We start from the raw sequence: 22,094 nt of genomic DNA on the forward strand, positions 1-22,094 counted from the left end.
CTTTACCGGGAACAGGGAACAGAAGCGAGGAGCCAACCAGCTGTCATTGGGGGAGCGCCTGGCAGGGAACAGTCACTGCCGACGGCGGCGGAGAGCACGCGGTGACAGCGGCATGTCTCAGCGGGGGAGCGTCCTCCACGGACCTGACACTCATGACAGCGGAACACAAACACTGTTGCCGGCAGCTGGGAGCGGCGGAGACGGAAGTCACAATGCACGCAGCTCAGCCGAAGCGGTGAGTCAGTCAGCTGTGAGCGGGGGACCTCAGGGTGAGGGTAACATTTGTGATGAGGCTTACATTGGTAGATGTTAATGCTGCCATGTTACAGCGGTAACATGACAGCATTTGCAAATCTAAATGTAAACCTCATCCCAAATGTTACCCTGAGACAAAGACTGCAGCTAACACTGACATTTCTTCCACAGTGTTCTACCAGCACCTTACACCCTTGGCCCTATCGGGAGCTAGTGGTGTGACAGGGGTGTTCCTCCTGTCAAACCCCTAGCTTGCGGTGGCATCAAGATGCACTAATACCTTAGTCTGTGTGTGCTTCATTTATCATTGATCATTGCTAGGCACCTCTAGAAAAAAAATTGGTCCTCTTTCAGGTTTTTTTTCACACAAGGAAAAAACTGCAATCATACAGATGTCACACGGACATACACACGCATTAAAATCAACCCATTTATCACATTCCAAAATCGGACTTGCTTGTGTGAATAAGTCTGACCTGCAGTCATGCTCTCTACTCTTTGTTTCTTACTTCTTCACAACATTCATTTGGTAGATTAACAAGGAGTCGAGGAGTCCTGGGTAAATATAGTCTTTATATTTCTTTGGACAACTGATTTGCCGTATTATTTTAAACTGCTGATAATCCTCTAGGTGACAGACTATAATGAGAACTGTGTGAAGGGATAGAGATTGTAGAAAATGAGGGGGAAAGTGTAGTATTAATTAGAAGCGGACAATTCACGGAGTAATAATCTGATTATCCATCCTACTATGTTGACCGAGGCTGGTAGAGCGCATTACAAGCCCCCCGCGGAGGAGGGTACTAAGAGGACTTGTTGCATTCTTGAAGATCATATATGGAGGATTTTAGAGATCACATTCGAGCATATATATTTCAGGGTGGGAATAGTTTGAGAGAATGTTTCAAATGCTATAGAAGGTTTGATTTAATGTTTGATGAAACATAACACTGCATATCAAAGCTAATGCAATTAGACAGTTGACGCCATTATCGCCAAATATAGAAGGCTTGGAACTGCAGTTAATATTCACAAGAATGGATTAGACTATTAATCGCTCAATACAACAACACAACTCATACCGAAAACCACAAAAAAGAATTATTGCTACAAAAGGTGGTACAATCCTTTAGGTTGAAGGGGCAATTCCTTTTGGACTTGCTTGAAATGCATGTTGGATAGCATAGTTCTCTAGATGCAATGCTTAGTCAATGCTTTGTTAACTGTCCACCCTAGTTCCCATTGTATAATTTTTCATGTTGCTTTAACAGGGACAACCCCTATCAAAATTCAATCCTGCTCTTGGCACCCCGACAAACAGGTGATCTTCCAGAGGAACCCATGCCCAGTGAGGCAATTACCCAGTAGTGACTACAGCAGGCAAAAGGTAGCATTACAATACGGACATTGGCTGTCCATGTAACACAAATATGGTTAGAATCTGAAAGAATGGAAACTGCTCATCCACACCGCGGTTCTGGCTCATAGACAGTGGTTCTAAACAAGGGACCCCTTCCATGATGCCCTTATAGCTAATATACAGGAATGTGGACAGGGTTTGTCTTCACTAGACAAGCCTCTTAAATAAAAGAAACCAGTGTACATGACAAATATTCAATAAAGATGACAATTGCAAGAAGACAGATCACTAGATTTTCTTCATGTCAAAATATAGAATTGTAGAGTTGGAAGGGGCTTATGGTCATCGGGTCCAACCCCCTGCTCAATGCAGGATTTACTAAATCAGTCCCAGACAGATGTCTGTCCAGCCTGTATGCCTATATGGATGATGAGGATGAGATTCGAACCCATGCATGCAGAGCACAATGAATTAGCAGACCATTGTCTTAAGCACTTGGCCACCTCATCCACCAAAATATAAGTGCCACATACAATGGCTTACCAACAGTATGACTGCTACTGACCATTCTGTTAGAAGGTGAACCCATTGTGGCAAACTGTTTGACTATTAGTTCCTTTTTGGTTGTGTTTTTGCCTTTCCTGAAGGCAGATGTTGAACCATGTCTTATGCATATAAATACAATCTGATAATGGCTTAACCGCTGTTAATTCATCTGGCGTTCCAGACAGCATCAGTTATCATGAAAACCTCCTCTCATATTAAAATGCCTCTAGGAATTTAACAATTTAGATTGTTTACTGAGATGTCTTAGGAAAGGCTGCATCTGTGCATTCTATATTTTATTTTTACAAGAAAGGCTGCTCCACTGAAGCAGACAAGACGGGAAGGATTCTAAGGGAGAAATGAAGCCTTTTGATAATTTTGACCTTATGCCTGAGTACACAAATTGGCAGACACGCCTGGCTAGAACTTTCCACAGCAGAGCAATATGACTTTTATGTTTATTTGAAATTGCCCTTAAAAACATGAGAACAAATTTCCAAAAAACAAAAAATTTATTGAGCGTATTTAGTGGTTTGAAGCCATCAGAGGTGACTATTCCTCATACATATTTTAACAATGATACTATTGCAGCATAGCACAATATATAACAATTGTTGCCTTCCATGTTACAGATTTTTTGATATATTTTTTTTATGCTTTCAGCCTTTCTTTCAATGTTGCAGAATTCTTTTACCCTTATCGTAGATTACTAGACCATTTCTGCATATAGCTGCTAAACTATGTTATGAAGAATGTGAATAGATGAAGATGGAAGGGTGGAGCAAAACCCAAGGAGTTTCAAAAGCCTGAGTTCCAGGCGTGAGTCTAGGGCCAAAAGCTTTAAGGAGGGTAATTGAAGACAAGTGATAGAGGTGCTGCCAACCTGGTGTACCCACCAAATTGTGAGCGGATTGGATCTGTGGGTTGAATGAACTGGTGCGTTGGCCCAACTCTCCAGTAAGAAGTCATGAGGCAATGGGATAAAATATCCAATTTCTATTTTATTTAGTGAATTAAAACCAGCAATAAATATGTGTTTTGGGGTGAAGACATATTTGGCCCACAGAAGACGCTGGCGTTTGTCAATTGTGTTAATATATGACTTCTTCTTTGAATGACACAGATTTAACTTACATGTGTGGATTTCATGGTGAACTGTGTTTATAGACATTGATTTCTGGATGTATTTGCATTACAGAATCACGCCTGTTTTTTTGATTCATGAAACTAAGACCCTGTAGACCTTGAGCATCCAATATTGACCATCAGACTTGTCACTTGTGCACATAAATTTTTTCATATTTTCAAAATCTTTTGATGGTCTAATTATGTATTGTAGATGGTGGTATATTCAAAGTCTCTGTCATTTTAGGTTGAGGAACATTTTTCTCCAATTGTTCCACTATTTTTAGATGCAGTTTTTCACAGATTGTGAACCTCAATATTTGCTTCTGAGAGACTCTGTAACATGCTCTATTTGCACACAGTCATGTGACTTAGTAAAAAATTGACCCTCTAGCTGTTTATGAGTACCACTTACTTTTTCACCCTTTTGTTAACCCTGTTTAATTTTTTGTGAGATGTGTTGCTGCCATCAACTTTTAAATGAGTTAAGTTTTTGAAATAGACAATTGTCTCACTTTCCTCTACTGAAATGTGGGCACTCTTCCCCTGCTACTGCCTGCCGCCGCCGCTCACCCCTACCCCCCGCCACCCCCAAAGCACGCTCGGACCAGTAAGCATTTACTCGAGAAGAGCGACCCTCGCTCGAGTAACTGCTGTATTCAAGCGTGCTCGCTCATCTCTAGTCCCAACACCTTCCAACAATCTAGTCAGAATGTCTCAGTTGGCGTGAAAAAAGAGTTGATACGACTATTCAGCTTCTAGCATTACAGACTCTGGTAAGTGGGAAAAATCACCTTGATTGCATCTTAGAGGCGTCTAGTGGTCAATGAGCTCTATACAAGCGGAAGAAGAGGTCACTACACACAAGGAGCCTCTGAGAGCCTCTTATAGGACAAGGGTGGAATCACTTTTAGGTCCCCAGCTGACAAGACCGTTCATCTAATCACCCCAGAGCTCCTGAGATGTAATTGCATGCTGGGATTTGTAGCAAAACAACTACTAGCTGCTTTTTTTAACAAACAGTGTGTGTGTATATATATATATATATATATATATATATATATATAGCCTAGCTATCTATTTCCTTTCTTTTCTACACATAACTATCTTGGCAGTGTGAGCAACTATTCTGTGCAGCAAATTCTCTTTTGTTTTTAGAGTAGAATTCATTGTCACATAAAAATAAAAGGATCACAAAAAATAATTCCTGTCTGAGATGTAATGTAGCCATTCTAATAAGGGTAATTACGTGTTTGGTGCATCTTTTCTTCCAAAGGAAATGTAAATACAACAATCATTTCTGTTGAAAATGTAACTTAGCATGATTGCTTTTTACATTTTACTAGCTACTTCCTGCCCAGACATTCAGCCTTGTAGAGTTTATCATTTGAAAGATGTTTTGTCTAATAACTTGATGTAGGGAACTTTTTAGTTCTACATCAATACAATGAAGAAAAATACCAACAGCATGGGGTGACCTGTCACGCTTGGGCATTGCATAAACAATAGATTGATTTCAATAGGAATTGCGTAATCCCTAATTAAAAATATTCAACTTTATTTCTCAAGCCTACAATATAGTAACATAGTATGCAAGGCTGAAAAAAAATGAATGTCCATCCATTCCAGCCTGTTTCACCCCCCCCCCCTTGTTGATCCAGAGGAAGGCAAAAAATCCCAATTAGGCAGGTGACAATTTACCCCATTTGGTGGAAAACATTCCTTCCCAACTCCATAATAGCAGCCAGAATAATCCCTTAATCAACATATGAAAGTTCCTACTGGACTCAAAGACAGGCAGTTGGAAGATCCCCGTATCAACAGCCCTTTTGATTATATAATGTCTATATCCTGCAATGTTGTAGTGCTCCAAAAAGATATCTAATCCCTCTTAAGCTCCTCCATTGATTTTGCCATCACCACATCCTGAGGCAGAAAATTCCACAGTCTTACTGCTCTTACGGTTAAAAAAAACCCTTCTGTGTTGGTAATGAAACCTTCTTTCCTGTAAATGAAAGGATACCCTCTTGTTACCATCACAGTCCTGGGTATAAGCAGATCATGGATGAGATCCTTGTATTGTCCCCTACTGAATTTATACATAGTTATTTGGTCGCCCCTTAACCGTCTTTTTTCCAGGGTAAACAATCCCAATTTTGATATCCTCTCTGGGTATTCCAGTCCTCCTATCTAGATGCATTTACAGCCCTATATTGCCCTCTGTTGTATCTTGTATAATTTCGTATAGTCTGCAAATATCGATATTGTACTGTGCAGTCATTCTATGAGGTCATTGATAAATATATTGAACAGAATGGGGCCTAATACTGAACCCTGTGGCACCCCACTAGCAACGGTGGCCCAGAGTACGAACCATTTAATACCACCCTCAGCTTTCTATATCCAAGCCAGTTCTTTACCCAGACGCACACGTTTTCACCCAGACCGAGCCGTTTCATTTTATATATTTATCTATTATTTGGCACAGTGTCAAATGCTTTAGAAAAATCTAGATATACAAGATCAATAGACTCCACCAGGTCCAGCATAGAACTTATTTCGTTGTAGAAGCTGATCAAGTTGGTTTGACAAGATCGTCCCCTCATGAACCCGTGCTGGTGGGGAGTTATACCATTGTTTTCCTTGAGGTATTCCAGGATGGCATCTCTTGGAAATCCCTCGAATATTTCCAATTATTGAAGTGAGACTTACTGGCGTGTAGTTACTAGGCTTTCTTCTTAATCCAGTTTTGTATATTGGAACCACATTGGAAATACACCAATCCAGTGGTACAACCACAGTCTTAATAATGTCCCTAAATATAAGAAATAGTGGTCTGTCTATCACTTCGCTTATTTCCCTTAGAACCCATGGGTGTATTCCACCAGGGTCCAGTGATTTGTCGATTTTCATCTTAGTCCAATGGATCAGATGACAGCACACACCTGAACATCTGATCCATCGAACCCTCGCCAATTAAAGGGGTTGTCCCGCGAAAGCAAGTGGGGTTATACACTTCTGTATAGCCATATTAATGCACTTTGTAATATACATCATGCATTAAATATGAGCCATACAGAAGTTATTCACTTACCCACTCCATTGCTGGCGTCCCCGTCTCCATGGATCCGTCTAATTTCGGTGTCTTCTTGCTTCTTCAGACGCGCTTGCGCAGTCCGGTCTTCTGTTGTGTGCTCGCGCCGGAGAGCTGGTCTGCGCGTCGTCATCGTAGCTCCGCCCCGTCACGTGGTGCCGATTAGCCAATTAGGTGGCTGTAATCGGCAGTGGAACGCAAGACATCCACGCTGCACCATGGGAGAAAACCGCGGTGCATCATTGGGAAAGGACCGGCGGCCATCTTTAAAGAAGAAATTTTAAAAGTTCACGAAACGAGGTACTGGTAAGTAGAAACGCTCTTTTATAACGCTTTCCAAGGGTAGTGTACTATGTTTGCTTTAGCAGGGGGACTGGGAGGAGAAAAAAAATTTATTTTTGCCCCGGGACAACCCCTTTAACTATTGATAAGCTATCCTTAAAATAGATTATCAATAGTTTTTGCCTGGAAAACCACTTTAACATTTACAATTTCTTTTAACATGCTGGCTGCTAGCAGCAAAAACTTGTAGGATTAGAAAAGTGTTCTGCATACTTCTTTATTTTTGAGTTGAATATAACAACAGTATGCAGTAAGCATTTAAGCGCCCTCTGGTGGTGGCTACAGGCAGCCAGAATATTTTAAATCTTTATCTGTGCATGGAAATCACTGGGGCAGAGGAATCAAATATAAGTCAGAATTCTTCACTGGTTAGATCCCTTTAACCTAACTTTTATTAATAATTAGCTAAAATATATACGGGCTTAAGACATACACAAAAGAAAAGTAAATATCTTTAAACAATACAACCCTTATCTGGATTTCACAGCTAATCAAATGCTGTGAAAGACCGAAAATCTCTACTATAGGGTCATTTAGACAGAATTGTACTAATGACACGTGTACTGTCTACCAAAATAAATTTCACCCTTTGCACAGTAGTAGGATAGAAGAAGAACTCAATGAGGAAGGATTTATAATCAACCAGTATTCTTTCTACAACTAACTTGTCTGTGTATCTCTGCGATCCTATTGATATTTTATCCCAGATATTGCCTTTTGTTAGCAAGAGGGTATGAGACATTCAGTAAGGTTTATTCCATCTGCTACAATCAAGGCGCATAGAGATCTACAGAGACCCTTCTTTCCACTACTATCTGGAATAGACCACTACAATGTCATAGTGGTTTTTGCACTGTCACCGCTGGACCAATGGTTATGCTAGATTCCTGCTACGCAACTCTACGTTCAAGGTTCTAGGTTTAACTTTTAGAATATAATTCCCTTGTTCCCTAAGTCTAGGTACCATGTTCTAGGTTTAGGTTGTAGACTCTGAGAATCTGGGTTTCAGGTTCCAAATTCTCAGTTCCAGCTCTAGATGCAGATTCCAGATTATAGGCTCTAGATTTTCAGATTCTGTTTTCTCGGTTCTTTGTCTCTAGAGTCCAGATACAGGTTTCAAGCTCAGATTCTAGGTTCTAGGTACTAGGTTTTAGATTCCAGAACTCAATTTGGTTCTTAGTTAAAATTCTAGGTTCTAGACCCATGTTCTAGATTCATTTATATTCATTTGCGTATAGGGTTCCTGAGGAGTTGAGAGAACAAGAAAAACGCATCAAACCTAGAACCTAAAATCCTAACATAGAACATGGAACCTAGAAATTCAAACCTAGAACTTTAATCAGGACTCTAAATCTTGAACCTAGAATTAAAAATCAAGAACCTAAACCTAGAACTCAGATCCTATAAATGATTCCAGACTCTAGAGCCAGAGTCTAGAACTTAGAACCAACTTGAGTTCTGGAATCCAGAACCTAGTACCTAGAACCTAAAACCTGACATTGAAACCTGTACCTAGACTCTAAAGACAAAGAACCTAGAAAACAGAATCTGAAAATCTAGATTTTGATCATCTAGAACCTATAATCTGGAATCTGCATCTAGAGCTGGAATTGAGAATTTGGAACCTGGAACCCAGATTCTCAGAGTCTATAGCTTAAACCTACAACCTAGTGCCTAGTCTTAGGGAACAAGGGAATTTAAATCTGGAAAGTAAACCTAGAACCTTGAACCTAAAGTCGGGTAGCAGGAATCTAGCATAACCATCGGTCCAGTGGTAACAGCGCAAAAACCGCTATGACATTGTAGTTGTGTATCCCTGATAGTGGAAAGAAGGGTCTCTGTAGATCTCTATGTGCCTTGATGGTAGTAGATGGAATAAACCTTATTGAATGTCTGATACCCTCTTGCTAACAAAAGACAACATCTGGGATAAAATATTAATAGGATCGCAGAGATACACAGACTAGTTAGTTGTAGAAAGAATACTAGTTGATTATAAATCCTTCCTCATTGTGTTCTTCTTCTATCCTACTACTGTGCAAAGAGTGAAATTTATTTTGGTAGACAGTACATGTGTCATTAGTACAATTCTGTCTAAATGATCCTACAGTAAGGCTTTTTGGTCTTTCACAGCATTTGATTAGCTGTGGAATCTGGATAAGGATGGTATTTGTTTATATATATTTACTTTTCTTGTGTGTATGTCTTGAGCCCGTATATATTTTAGCTAATTAATAAAAGTTAAGTTTTAGGGATCTAACTAGTGAGACATTTGTCCATGCATGAGATTTAGAGCTCTGTCCCACCAAAGACTCAGCACAGGGGTTGTTGTGCCAACATTGAACATTATCTCTAGCCGCAAAATACGGAACAAGTTTCTTATCATTGGGTTGCGACCACTGGGACCCCCATAATTCACAAAATGAGGAGGCCTAAAAGTCCTTACAATTATCGAGTGGCGGTCAGGAATGTGTACTACCTCTTCATTCATTTGAAAGGGATTGTAGAAGATAGTTGAACACTTGAATTATGGATTAGTGGGGGTCCCAGCAGTTGAACCTCCACAATCAGAAAATTGTACCTTAGGGGATAACTTTGAGTGTTACCACAACCCCTTTAAGTCTTTCTTTCTGAAAAATAATACACGAATGCCACAGGCCCACTTTCTATTCCCATTTCTAGAACCCTTTACCTATATGCCCCTCCCTCCACCCCCCCCCCCCCCCAAAAAAAAAAAAAATTCTTTCTTACTTTGCTTATTTAGTCTGCTAAAGTGTCAGGGAAATACAGACAAACTGGCGTCCTTTTGCATTCCTCCATGGTACATAATTTAGCAAGACTGAGCTGATTAATTGCAAATGGTGTGGGTGTCTGGCTAGAAGACCAGGTGGTAGAATTCTATACGCTACTGTCCACCTCTATGGCGGGTCATGAGTCAACTTGGGTACTTTACAAAACTCCTTAGGAAGTGCTTTAGTGCTCTTAAGAGTTTTTTACATGAAAAAATAGCTTTCAACAACATTTCATCTGTCATGTAAACAGTTGATAAGACTGCTTTCAACATAATGTACCTCTAATAATTTGCTAGTGAAATATATGCACATTATAAACCTGAAATGTATATACAAATGTTCTTTTATCTGCATTACATGTATATTAAATGTTTGTGAATCATCACTGAAGGCAGTTTTATGGATCTGTTTGTGTGGTTATAAATAAGAATCGGCCACTTTTGGGAAGGGAGGGGAGATTTATGCTTACATAAATTCAATGAAAAATGTAGGATGATTCTATTTTCCTTGTAAATTGTCTGTAGGACCTTCCAGCGCGCCTTCTTGGAGACTTATGCTGAATAGGATAAGCTTGTAGCAGTGAAACATAAGCAGTTCACAATCGGAGGTGCTAGATTGGATTATAGTTTATTATACAATGTATTTTTGTAAGCCACCTCTGCATTTCTCTGAGTTCATAATTTCAGTTACATCTTTTAATGAGATTTACGTATTTGGAAATGCAAAACACTTATTAATGTATCATACATTTTTTTTTCAAATTAACCCTAAGATCAACCCCCCCACCTCTACTCTTAAATTATCATACCTCAATTATTTTTTGATTGTAGATCCTATTTTCTTTTGGTGCCCTCATTTTCCCTACCTGATATGCAAATATATGAATAAACTGATAAATGGGTGTGGTCTCCACTACACAGTGGGCGTGAACCTCTGCCTCTGTCCAATTAGGGCAATCAATGTCAGAGCAACTTTAGCAGTGTGATCTTGTCGGAGCTATAAAATTTACAGAAATCATGCTCTTTTTAAACAGCAGACAGATCAAGAGGATCCATGACGTGAGGCTCATGCAACCAGTAAAAAGCAGAGAAAGATCGAAAAGTAATAAAATATAATGTTACTTATTCTACAAAGTAAACACTATTAAAAAAATGGGGAATGCTAAAATTGCTCTTATTTTTGGCACCTCTTTTTCTATGAAACAATGGGAAAAAAATTAACAAAAAGCACCATGCGTGCCAAAATGATACCAAAAAAATCTACAGCTTGCTCCACAAGATGAAAAAACTAGCTCTCGCATGGCTCTATCAATAGAAAAATATAAAGGTATGGGTGTCAGAATGCAGTGATAAAAAGCTTGTTGTTTAAAGCATACCTAATTTTTCAAACAATTTATGCTCATTTAATAGCCTGTGCAGGTCTCATCAATCTTGCAATATACTTTTAATTTTTTTTTGTGTTTTACCACTGTTTATCAAGGCTTAAGTGCTTCCTCCTGCAATCCACTGCTTGTTGTTAAGCATTCAGCTTCTGTAGTAACTGGGATGTTAGGACATTTTCTTAGCTGTAATGGAGGGGCTACATTCACAGGTTTAGCTTCCCTGCTCTCACACAGCTCTCAGATCTGCAGTCAGTGTGTATGCAGCCTCTGCCTCTCCTGACCTGCTGTGTTCAGTTATCTTTATGTTGCAGGCATTATATATATCTTCAGTTTGCTGTGGCCAAGCAGCATAATTCTTATTGGACTGATCTTTATTAGCGGCTTTACTAGGGCTTGTGTGATTGCTTGGACACAGCATACTGTATACAGTGCCATCTTAATGCATGTGTTACATGTGCTGCTGGGATCTGTAGTTCTAGGCTTCCTAGCAGCACAGCTACAGGTGGTTGAGTGTTAATTGAGCTGGCTGGGTGTGGTACTTCCTGCTAGCCAATCTCCTGGGTCTGTGCTCACATTTAAACCCAGCTCCTGGTTAGTCTCTGTCTGGTGTTAAGGGTAAGCAGTCATGAATCCTTGTCTATTGCAAGCTTGCTGTATGATCTGTGTCTTGCTGGTTCATGTCTGTTTGTACATTTAAATTCTGTCAGTTTTGTGTTAGCTTGCTGTGTGACCTGCTATCTGTGTCCTGTCCTGTTGCAGCGTGCTGTGTCAACTGTGTCCGGTTCTGTTGGACTCCTGGTTAGTGTAGGGACTAGCAGTATAACCAGGAGCCACGAAGTGGCCCGCTAGCTTCCACGTCTTGTACAAAATTTCAACTAATACCTGGTATTTATATACAGTTTCCTATCTGTTACTAGTGGTTGCATTGTGGCTAATGTATGCTGTGTATTCTGGCTCTGTGCGTCATGTTGTTCAGTCCCTGTCATGTGGCATGTGAATGCATCCTGTTCTGGTGCGTGGCTCCTAGGATCATCTAGGGCCGAGATCCAAAGACCACTGGGCTGCCCTTATTGGGGCAATGTCCCCGCTCAGGTAGGGCCATGCCAACCTCCTGGTAGCACAGGGTCAGTTTGTCAGAAACCCGTGTGAATACCCTGTGCAACCTGTGTGCATGCCCAGTCCCCTCTTGGTCACGATTGTGTGGGCCCCGTGCTTAGTCTGCCCACACGATCGTAACAGCATGGGCCTGATGGACACTTGCCCGGGGGCCCCACAAGCATAGTGGCCCCATACTAATCTATGTATCACATATGATAATGTTGTGTGGTGGGATATGAACTTGGCTCCAATCTGTTCATGCCGAGTGTGAAGACTTTAATTTTGTCATTTTCTGTTTCACTTTCAAATTACCCATAATTCTCCATAATTTCTATAATGAAAAGAGAGATTTCCCGCTGAATGGCTGTGGATCATCTTGTGAAGTGCAGAACATCGTCTTGTTACTTTCTAGTGTATAGTAGCCGACACTATGAACAAAGAGACGTCTACAAGAGGGAAATGGAGCCTTGAGACTTATGGTTCTCCGGTCTAGGTCGCTGGTAATGAACTTGCTTATCTGATTTATTCCTATGAGTAGTTGTTGTAGGGGCCCCAATGAAACAAATTGCACTGATAGAATACAGCTCACGAGTTAGCATTACATGTATAAAAAATACTTGAGTGGTACTTTAATAGAAATTAGAGTAAGGGCCCAAATCTAAAATTTAGACATTGGGTGGGGGCGAGATTAGAAGCGATGTCAGAAGACATTTTCACTGAACGGATGTTTGGAGCAAACTTTCAACAGATGTGGTTGGAAAGTTAACAGTAAATGAAGTCGAGCATACCGGGATAAGCATAGGTCTATCCTAAGATAAAATTAAAAAGTAAATAATGTAAAAGCAAACTAAACCGATCATGTGATGGTTTTTTTGCCATGAGATTTCTAAGTTTATGAACTATTCATGATAGGTAGTATAAGGGGTCATTTTTGTCTCTAGGGTCAATTTGAAGAAATATAGTCTGCAGACTGTACTCAATAGACAACTACCAGACCATTGTAAATAACAAACTATAATTTGTCGATTGAGTATTTTCTAGAAATTTTCGTAAAGGTTTTATCATCAGTAGATCAAAGTTAGTTGATTAATAATGAATGGGATACTCTTTTAGAAGATTCTCCAGAAATACCCAAATTACTGTAGTCAGCATGGCCCATGTGTTGTATAGCAACTATAGTCGTATTTCTGGATATGTGATTGCTATCTGGTTCAAATATATGCTTCTTCGTAAGCATCGAGTACGTGACAGAGACATATTCACAAGGTCTCTACTTTGTGACACTATTTTTGTAGATTCCATATTGATCTGCCAAAAAACTCCATAAGTACATATAGTAATATAGTAAGTCTGAAAAAAGACATATCTATCCGGTTCAGCCTATTACCCCTTTCCCCCGCAATGTTGATCCAGAGGAAGCCCCAATAAGGTAGAATCCAATTGACCTCATTTAGGGGGAAAAAATCCTTCCTGACTCCAATATGGCAATCAGAATAATCCCCAGATCACCGACCCTTCTGAAGTAATCAGTGAAATAGCATGTAATATTGTATCGCTCAAGAAAGACGTCCAGGTCCCTCTTAAATTCTTTTATCAAATTTGCCATCACCATGTCCTCAGGTAGAGATTACCCTAGTCTCACTGCTGTTACAGTGAAGAACCCCCTTCGATATCGTTGTAGAAACCTTCTTTTGTCTAGATGTAGAGGGCACCCCCTTGTTACAGTCACGGTCCTGGGTATAAGTAGATGATGGGAGAGACCTCTGTATTGTCCCCTGATATGTCTATACATAGTTATTAGGTTGCCCTTCAACTGTATTTAATAAATAATCCCAATTTTGATAACCTCTCTGGGTAGTCCATCTATTCCGTTTACTAACTTATTTGCCTGCCTTTGTACCCTGTCAGTGGTTTGACCAGTGACTTGTAAAGAGGAAGAACAATATTCTCGTCATGTTCCCTTAGAGCTCTTTTGATGCGCCCTATGATTCTATTTGCCTTGGCAGCAGCTGCCTGACATTGGTTGCTCCAGTTAAGCTTACAGTTAACTAAAATGCCCAAGTCCTTTTCCACATAAGTGTTACCCAGACGTTTCCCATGTAATAGTGACATATATTTCTTTTGCGCATGTGCATAGCTTTACAATTATCAGTGTTAAACCTTCATTTGCCACTTTTCTGCCCAAGCCCCCAACTTATCCAGATTCTCTTGCAACTGCCTGGTGTCCTCTCTTGTGTTAATTTATTTACATACTTTTATGTCATCTGCAAATATTGATATTTTACTATGCTTCTAGCAGGTCATTAATAAATGTATAAAAAAGAATAGGGCCGAAAACTCTTCCCTGTGGTACCCCATTAGTAATGGTGACCCAATCAGAGTATGTACCATTTATAACCACCCTCTGCTTTCTATCACTGACCTAGTTACTTACCCACTTACACACATTCTCACCAAGACAGAGCAATCTCATTTTATATACCAACCTTTTATGCGGTACAGTATCAAATGCTTTGGAAAAGTCCAGATAAACAAGATCCAGTGACTCTCCTGTCCAGTCTAGAACTTACCTCCTCATAGAAGCTTATAAGATTGGTTTGACAGAAGCGATCTCTTATAAACTCGTGCTGATACAGAGTTATACAGCTATTTTCCTTGAGGTACTCCAGGATAGCAACTCTTAGAAACCCCTCAAATATTTTAGCCACAATAGAAGATAGACTTATCGGCCTGTAGTTTCCAGGTTCACTTTTTGACCCCTTTTTGAATATTGGCACTATATTGGCTATGCACCACTCCAGTGGAAAATACCCCGCCCCCATGGAGTCCTTAAATATAAGAAACAAGGGTCTGTGTATCACATTATTTCCAACAAAATCCGGGGGTGTATGCCATTGGGACCCGGCAATTGTCAATTTTAATCTTTTTAAGATGGCTCTGCACCTCTTCCTTGGTTAGACGGTTTACTTTATCACTCTGCATCTCATCTGCATTTCATTTTTCTCAGTGAATACACTGTAGAAAAAACTAATAGATTTGCCTTCTCCTAATCACCCTCTACAATTTCTCCTACATTATATATTAAAGGGCCAACACTATCAGTATTATTTTTACTATTTATATAGTTAAAGAACAATTAATATGAAATTTTATAGTATGGTGCAGGGGCGTAGCTAAAGGTTCATGGGCCCAGGTGCAAAAGTTTATCTTGCGGCTCCCCAACCTCTCTTAATCCCTTAATACAGCAACATAACTTAAAGCTACTGGGCCTCAATTCAAAACCTGTAACAGGGCCCCCAACTATAAGGCTTTATTCATTGTACTGGGCTCCTTGCATAGAGAAGAGAGGCCTTATGGCCCCCTAAGGCTCCTGGGCCCGGGTGCAACAGCATCCCCAGCATCCCCTGTAGTTACGCCAGTGGTATGGTGGCATAGACTTCAGATTGGAAATTCAGTGAGGAGGTCTTAGTAAGTAGGCAGAAAAAAGACAGACATGTTGCCCATGGAAAGCAGAGATATTCATTCTACATGTGCAAAATAATTTATGGAATCAGACTTGGAGCTATTAAGATAAAGGAAAGAGAACGCATCTTCAAGTAGTAAGTATATCACCCCAGAGAAGCCTTTCTAATCTCATTTTATGTATAGTATAATGACTAGATCATTCAGAAGTGTATTACACAATAGTTTCTATAGGTGGCAAATGGTCCCTGAACTGCCCAAACTTCTTCTTATATTCCCATTGTAAATGTCTTTTGAGGACTCATTATTTTTACCATTAGCATGTGTCAGCTTTTGATGTGTTGTATCCCATGGATCTGTATCATTAGTAGTCTGATTACATGCAGTTTTCGAAGTACAATATCCATATCCAGTACCACATTAAGAAGCCTAGACATTTGATGCCTATTATCAGGGGCTTCTGTGGTTGCGGTGACTTAACACATTTCTTGGTTATGTGGAACCACAATAGAGAGAACGTTTCTGAATAACCCAATACTGTGAAATACCTTTTTTCACCAACAGTTTGAAAAGCCATATGTTATGGTGTACTTAGACATGTTCTACAAAGGAATTATACTCTAGAGTGTCTACTAGAGATTTCCAATGTAAAGTTGTTGGATAGAATAATCTGTTTAAAAATCCTTCTTCAGGTTTCATTACAAGTGCATGCGTTTATATGTGTTCTTGTGGGAGGATGTATGAGTTGTAATGTCACTCAGAAGGGCATTTAAATAAATTACTATAGCAGTCAGTTTAAAGATTGGTTTGTATCCCAGCTAGTTTTCCATCCTCCCTCTGTGGTTATAGATCAGGTCCCTTTGGGCAGTACAAGTCTGGAAGACACTAAGTAAATCATATCAACGTGGAAGTTACAGATTTTTACATGAGCTGTGAGGATTGAATTAGTCTCCATTCCTTGCCTTCCCATTTAACAACTGCAAGGTTGAGGTAATACTACGTAAATTCTAGCTTAATTCTTGAGCCAAGAAATTAACTGTCTTCCATTCAGCAAAATGGTTTCATTGTGAATGAAAGTGAAACAAAATATGCTCTGTTAATATTAAAATACAAGAGATTGATGTCTCATATATTACATGTAGCCAGACGATTAATTTTCCTTAAATGAGACAAGTTAATCATTGATCGCAGTTTCATTTGCATGAACAGTGATAATATGCATATAGATGTCTTGTGTCATGCCCGTGTAGGGTAAAACCAGGATGGCCTGCATGGGTGCCACTAAACAAGACAAAGACAGATAGAACAGACAGAGGACTGAGAATACTTTCTGCAACTAAGCCAGGACTTGGTGGGCCCCTGCCTGAAAGCAGGGAAATCGTCCCAATAAGGATGGTCCTATGTCTCGTACCTACAGGGCCTAGTTTATTCCTAGAGGACAGATGGGACAACCCAAGACACAGGTAGCAGTCAGATAGGGAACACTGCCACACCCAACACACTAAAGAGAACATGGAGGAAATTCAAGCATTCATACACAAACAGATGGCAGGGATTCAGGCATACAAGATCAATTCAGATGAAAGACAGACAGGGCAAGGTCATGGTGCCTGCCTACTATCAGACGGAGGGTAACAAACAAAATGATGCTCAGCCGTCTGTCCACCAAGAGATAGGACAAATAGAATAAGAACTCGGCATCCGACAGTCATTCGGACAAGTGGATCAGACATAGACAAACAAACAAACAGGCTGATGAAGAAACTGTTACCATGCAGGGCGGCGCAGGGTCCCGCGGTCGGCGCATGCCGTTCCGATGTCGGCTCCGGCGTCCTGGAGCTGTGGAGTCGGGGCTCTCCCGGGGGCGTGGGGCAGCCAGTGTGCGGCGGCGTGGGCGTGTCCGCCCGTAGGGTGCCGCCCGCACTCATCCACCTTTCTTATGCAGCAGTGGGAGAGTCGGCTCCTCCCACTCTCTGCCCCTGGGCGGAGGCTTGCAGTTATAAGGCTGGCAGTGACCTGAGCTCACTGCCAGTTATTGGTTCTGCTAGCATCTAGTCGGTCCTGTCTGCAGCTAAGTCTCAGTTCAGCCTCTAGTTTGCCTGTCAGCTTCCATTTCCAGCTTTGCTTTCTCTGTATGTTCTGTTGGTCATTTCCATCTGCCTTCTCAGTCGGCACTCTGTTCCCCCCATCAGTTAGTCACATCTTGTCAGTCGCCAGGTCCCTAGCCAGTGCAGGGACCGCCATCCAGTTTGTCCGCCTGGGGTTAGCCAGGGCTGAGGCAAGTAGGCAGGGACAGTGGGGTGCGGGAAGATCAGGGCACCCCACCTGGTGCTCGGGGGGGGAAGAGTGCCGTAACATAATAACTGGCCCTTTAAACTGTTTTCATGGAGGCGATCAGTGCCCTTGCGAACCAGCTGCAAGCCCTGGTGCCGGTGGTCCAGGATTTATCCGCTCGTATGGCAGCCCAGGAGCAGCGGGGGTCATCGCAGGGTCCGGACGCCTCAACCAGCCCAGAACCTAAGTGCCCTCTTCCCGAGGTGTTCTCTGGGGAGAGGAACAATTTTTTTTGTTTTCCAACAGGCGTGTCGCTTATTTTTTCGGATGCGCCCCCGTTCTTCCGGGACGGAAGCCCAGAGGGTCGGGCTTATAATGTCCCTGCTGCGGGGCTCAGCCCAGACCTGGGCTTTTTCCATCCCCGAGGGTTCCTCCTGCCTACAGTCCGTGGACTCCTTTTTCCAGGAACTCGGGGGTATCTTCGACGAACCGGACCGAGCGGGGTTGGCGGTTTCGTGGCTGTTGGCGCTGCACCAGGGGTCGTTTTGTGTGGAGGATTATTGCTCCAACTTCAGATGCTATGCGGGGGATACGGCATGGAACGATAGTGCTCTGAAAGACGTTTTTCTGCAGGGCCTCTCGGACGCAGTTAAAGACCTGTTAATTTCCCATCCCGTTCCCGGGTCTTTAAGGGAGGCTATGGAGCTAGCGGTGAAGGCAGATAGGAGGCTCAGGGCTAGGAAGCAAGACAGGCAGGCCCATAGAGTCAGGGAGGTCGTTTGCCCTGGTCCCTCTTCTTCCTTACCCGTCTCTGTTCCCGAGCCGATGGAGGTGGATCCGCTGGACCCCAAAGAGCGACGCCGGATCCGATTGTTGCATCGTCTCTGCCTCTACTGCGGGAAAGCTGGACATCGGGTGATAACCTGCCCACTGAGGTCTCAACGCTCGCAGCCGGAACCGGCGGAAAACTCCGAGTCCTAGGCGATTGTAGGGAGGATCGCCTAGGACTTCAGGTACTTCCTAAGCTTTTGGTACCGTGTCAGGTCAGATTCTGGGATTTTTCCCGATCAGGACAGGCGTTTATTGATTCCGGAGCCGCCGCTAACTGGATAAGCCTGTATTTTGTCCGATCCCTGATGGCTGAATTTGTGGTGCTGAAGACGCCAATTCATTTTACCAGTATTGATGCTACCCCTCTCTCTACAGGCCTGGTACGATGGAGGACCCCAGGATTACAGTTCACTGTGGGGATTCTCCACTCAGAAGAACTGTCTTTTCTGGTTATGGAAAAAATGTCGGTTGATGTGGTGCTTGGTATGCCCTGGTTGGCACTGCACAATCCCCAGTTTGATTGGTCCACCCGGGAATTGACTCAGTGGGGATCATCCTGTCATAGTCACCTGTCTACTATAGCTGTGTGCTCCGCAGATACTGTGCTCATTCCGGAGTATTTGTCAGACTTTCAGGATGTATTCTCCAAAAAACTGTCTAAGGCTCTGCCTCCTCATAGGGAGTGGGACTGTGGAATTGACCTGATTCCCGACAGTCCCATCCCTAGGGGAGCCATTTTCAATTTGTCAGGCCGTGAGCATGAGGCCCTCAAGTCCTATATCTCGGAGGCTCTGGCCAACCGACATATCCGGCCGTCCAGGTCCCCTGCCGGGGCAGGTCTCTTCTTTGTAGAGAAGAAGGATGGGACACTAAGACCTTGTGTGGATTATCGGGCCTTGAATAAAATCACAGTGAAGAACCAGTGCTCCTTGCCCCTAATTCCTGACTTGTTGAATCAGGTGGTAGGGGCCCACTGGTTCTCCAAACTGGACTTGCGGGGGGCTTACAATTTAATTCGCATTAGAGAGGGAGATGAATGGAAGACGGCGTTCAACACCCCGTTAGGACATTTTGAATGTCTGGTCATGCCTTTCGGACTCTGTAACGCCCCCGCTGTGTTTCAGGATTTTATGAACGCGGTCTTTCACGACTTCCTGGGGGTATTTCTGGTCATCTATCTTGATGACATTCTGGTGTACTCGCCGGACTGGGATTCACATGTGCGGCCCCTGAGGTTGGTCCTGACCCGGTTGCGCGAGTATCAACTTTTTGTCAAGTTAGAGAAATGCACATTTGGTTCTAAACAAGTATCCTTCCTTGGTTATGTAATTTCACCCACGGAGATTCAGATGGAGTCTGATAAAGTGGCAGCAATCTCCCAATGGGTCAGACCAGACAACCTCAAGGCTCTCCAGCTGTTCTTAGGTTTCGCAAATTTTTACCGCAAATTCATTAGGAATTACTCGGTTATTGCTCAACCCCTGACCGACCTGACTAAGAAGGGGGCCGACTTGATAAAATGGTCACCTGCAGCCCTTGAGGCCTTTAGTCATCTAAAGAGGGCATTCACGACTGCCCCGGTGCTAATACAGCCGGACGCACGACTACTCTTTTTTATTGAGGTAGATGCCTCCGAAGTGGGCACAGGAGCAGTATTGTCGCAGGAAGTCAGTGGGAGATCTGGGTATAGTCCATGTGCGTTCTTTTCGCGGACGTTTAATTCAGCAGAACGCAACTACGACGTGGGTAACCGTGAATTATTGGCTATCAAATGGGCTCTGGAAGAGTGGCGACACCATCTTGAGGGTGCTAGACACCCAATTACCATGTATACTGATCACAAGAATCTGGTATGTCTCGCCAATGCTAAAAGACTCACAGCTCGTCAAGCCAGGTGGGCGTTGTTCTTCGCCAGGTTTAATTTCGTTGTGACATACATGCCAGGAGAGAAGAACGTGAAGGCAGACGCCCTGTCACGGAGTTTCGGGGTGCCGGATAGTGAGACTATGACCCCCAAGAATATCTTAGCCCCTGGCGTGGTGGTGGCAGCTGTAGAGTCTAATGTCGTCCCTCAACTACAGGATGCTCAGCAGGACGCTCCTTCGGGGGTGCCGGAGGGCAGATGGTTTGTGCCAGAGACCCTACGTCCTAGAGTCATGGATGAATCTCACTCGTCGGTTCTCGCAGGGCACCCAGGGTTTCAGGGGACCCTGTATCTTTGTTCCAGACACTTCTGGTGGCCAGGCATGTCTCAGGAGATCCGCAACTTTGTTAGGGGATGCTTGGTCTGTGCTCGCAATAAGAGTCAGCGGCGTTCTCCGGAGGGTCCTCTGAGACCGCTACCGGTCCCTACCACTCCATGGTCGCACTTATCGGTAGATTTCATCACTGATCTACCAGAATCCCAGAAGTGCACCACTATCTTAGTGGTGGTCGACCGGTTCTCAAAGATGCCACATTTTGTGGCGTTAAAGAAGCTACCGTCGGCAATAGAATTCGCCAAGATTTTTGTAAAAGAATTCGCCTACATTGGGTTCCCCAAAATATTGTATCTGATCGCGGGGTTCAGTTTGTGTCGCAGTTTTGGCGTGCCTTCTGCAGGAACTTGGGAATGTCGCTTTCCTTCTCTTCAGCATTCCACCCGCAAACTAATGGCCAGACTGAAGAACCAAGATTTAGTGCAATATTTACGGTTGTTTGCTAGCGAAAAGGCTCATCAGTGGGCAGAGTTCCTGCCATTGGCAGAGTTTGCACTAAACAACCGCCCTTGTTCTTCCACTGGGGTATCTCCATTTTTCTGTGTATACGGTCAGCATCCTCGCTTCCTTACAGCAATCCCTGCTCCCTCGGTCTGTCCCGCAGCTGATGTCGCCACAGATACGCTTCGGGGAGTATGGAAAGAGGTACAGAAAAACTTGGAAGCAGCGGGGACTCGTATGCAGTTGTGTAGTGCTAAGAGTCTGTTTGTATCTGAACCTTACAAGGTGGGACAGAAGGTATACCTGTCTGCTAAAAATCTCAAATTAAGGGTTCAATCCCTGAAGCTGGCGCCACGTTACGTGGGTCCGTTTGTCATCACGCGGGTGGTGAAACCGCTCGCCTACGAACTGGGGTTGCCAGCTACATGGAGGGTTCACAAGGTGTTCCATAAGTCATTATTGAAACCTTTTGTCCCTTCGGTGCTATGTCAAATGCTTAACTGAAGTCAAGAAATGCTATATCTACCGCATTGTCACTGCATATCTACCGCTATATTCAACGCAGTTGGTGAGTCTATCCTAGAAGGAAGTTAGATTTGTCTGGCATGGCTTGTTTGTTACAAACCGATGCTGGCTTGTGTTAATTATTTCATCCTCATCAAGTACTTGCATACATGCTGTTTAATAATTTGTTCAAAGATCTTTCCTGGTATAGTGGTCAGGCTCACAGGCCTGTAGTTTCCAGGATCCACCTTCTTCCTTTTTTAAGGACAGGGACAATATTTGCCCTTTTCCAATTTTCTGGGACTTCTCCTGTTCTCCAGGAATTTTCAAA

The sequence above is a fragment of the Eleutherodactylus coqui genome, chromosome 12, assembly GCF_035609145.1.
Source record: "Eleutherodactylus coqui strain aEleCoq1 chromosome 12, aEleCoq1.hap1, whole genome shotgun sequence".
Taxonomy (NCBI): domain Eukaryota; kingdom Metazoa; phylum Chordata; class Amphibia; order Anura; family Eleutherodactylidae; genus Eleutherodactylus; species Eleutherodactylus coqui.